The sequence below is a fragment of the Otolemur garnettii genome, unplaced genomic scaffold (assembly GCF_000181295.1).
Source record: "Otolemur garnettii isolate 467f Iridium unplaced genomic scaffold, OtoGar3 scaffold00174, whole genome shotgun sequence".
In the NCBI taxonomy this organism is placed as follows: Eukaryota; Metazoa; Chordata; class Mammalia; order Primates; family Galagidae; genus Otolemur; species Otolemur garnettii.
This window is the reverse complement of record NW_003852569.1, coordinates 2763419-2765799: the sequence shown is the minus strand read 5'-3', so window position 1 is coordinate 2765799 and position 2381 is coordinate 2763419. Positions and strand designations below refer to the sequence as shown.

The 2381-nt window shown below is 40.4% G+C and overlaps 1 protein-coding gene and 1 pseudogene across 5 annotated transcripts in view; one reads left to right on the top strand and one right to left on the bottom strand.

Moving 5' to 3' along the window:
• RPRD2 (regulation of nuclear pre-mRNA domain containing 2) overlaps positions 1-2381 on the top strand; it is a 117236-nt gene that overhangs the window by 21826 nt on the left and 93029 nt on the right. The window lies entirely within an intron of this gene.
• LOC111728639 lies at positions 1710-1850 on the bottom strand (annotated as a pseudogene).

The window sequence follows — 2381 nt, the reverse complement described above, 5'->3', positions numbered from 1 at the left end:
CCTGTGGTCCCAGCTACTTGGGAGGTGGAGGCAGGAGACTCGCCTAAGCCCAGGAGTTGGAGGTTGCTGTGAGCTGTGATGCCACAGCACTCTACCCCGGGGGACAGTTTGAGGCTCTGTCTTAAAAAAAAAAAAAAGGAAAAGAAAAGAAAATACATCCTGGCATTAGGAAGGTGGAGCACCACTGGCTTAAGCCAAGAGTTTGAAGCTGCTGTGAGCTGGGATGTATGGCACTCTACCGAGAGTGACATAATGAGATTCTGTCTCAAGAAAAAAAAAAAGTTTCAAGGGCAGCTCCTCTGGCTCAAGGAATAGGGTGCCAGCCCCACATACTGGGGGTGGCGGGTTCAAGCCCAGCCCCGGCCAAAACTGCAAAAAAAAGAAAAAAGTTTCGGGCAGTGCCTGTGGCTCAAGAAGTAGTGTATGGGCCCCATGTACCAGGGGTGGCGTGTTCGAACCCAGCCCCAGCCAAAACTGCAACCAAAAAAAAAAAAAAAAAAAAATAGGTGTGGCACGCACTTGTAGTCCCAGCTACTCCGGAGGCTGAGCTAAGAGAATCGCCTAAGCCCAAGAGCTGGAGGCTACAGCACTCTACCAAGGGCGACAAAGTGAGGCTCTGTCTCTAAAAAAAAGAAAGAAAGAAAAGAAAGTTTCAATAAATTTATTTATTATTTATTATTTATTAATTTATTTTTTGAGACAGAGCCTCAAGCAATTCCCCTGGGTAGAGTTCTGTGCCATCACAGCTCACAGCAACCTCCAACTCCTGGGCTCAAGCGAGTCTCCTGCCTCAGCCTCCAAGGTAGCTGGGACTACAGGCGCCTGCCACAACGCCTGGCTATTTTTTGGTTGCAGCCGTCAGTGTTGACAGCTGTTGTTTGGTGGCCTGGGCTGGATTCAAACCCACCACCTTGGGTGTATGTGGCTGGCTCCTTAGCCACTTGAGCCACAGGTGCCAAGCCAGTTTCAATAAATTTTAACCTCTTAAAATTTTTGTGTATTTTATGGTAGAAATAACACAGACTTTTGTCTGCATGTATTTTATGCATTTTTTATATACTTTTTCTCCTTTTTTTTAGAGTATGTGATTCAAATGTGCTTTTTCAAATTATTAAAATCTCTAGAGTATTTCCTGATGTATTTATTGACAAAAGTTGGCATATAAGTGGACCCACACAGTTCAAAGTCTTGTTATTCATGGGCCAGCTGTCTTAAGGATAACCATGCAGGCTTAGTTGGATGGGTACTTCAGAGTATAGTGTGTTAAAGGAGAAGAAAATAGGGCCAAGGAAAGAACCCTGGGAACACCAAAAAGAAAAGCTTCCTCAGAAAGAGGAGAGGATCAAAATAAAGTGATTTCTCAGAAAGAAAGAGAAGAAAAGTTTGCCAGAGGAAGGAGCATGATTGTAGTAGGCTAAAGGGTACATGCATGGGAAGTACTTGTTTCTGGTGATGTGATAGGATAGATATTTTTCAGGGTCCTTTCACTAAAAACAGAACTACCAAAAAATAGCCAGGTGTTGTGGCAGGCACCTGTAGTCTCAGCTATTTGGGAGGCTGAGGCAAGAGAATCACTTAAGCCCAAGAGTTTGAGGTTGCTGTGAGCTGTGATGCCACAGCACTCTACTGAAGGTGACATAGTGAGACTCTTGTCTCAAACAAACAAAAATACTACTAAATGCTGCAGAAATTGTGGCATTGTATTTTATTAAAAATGGTTAGATGCCATGAGTAGGTGGCAGTGCCTTAACTGTGTGCGTGTTCTCAGACCCAAGGGCCTCTTCCATCCTTGGAAGACCTTGCTCAGGCTGGTTTCAAGGGGACTATTGTCCTTTCCTTTCATACAACACCAGACGTATTTTTTTATTATTATTATTTCAGGCTCCTTTCTTCCATGAATATTTACAGAACATCAACTATAGGCAAAAACATTGACATAATCATTGAAAATAACATTGGGACAAATATATCAATTTTATGAGGAAGCAAAAGCATTACCTACAAATCAATTATGAGATAAGTGTACTCATTACTACCAACCACTTAGTAAAGTTGAAGATCCTAGCTAGTACAATTATGATAACTTAAAAATCCCAATGGTTTGTAAAAAAAATACAAATTTCATTATTTTCGAGTTACCAAGTTACTTGCAAGTTACCAAAAACAATAGAAAAATTCAGCAATGTAGCTAACTTCAAAATAACTATACAAAATCAATTGTATTCCTATATAAAAAAGAGTTATAAAATAATGTTAGAAAAAGAAAGATAGCATTGTATCAGCAACCAAAATAGAAAGTACCTATCAATATAGCTTTAACAAGAGCTGTGCAACTTTTTTTGAATACCTAATCATTTACTACTTTTTTCTTTTTTTTTTTT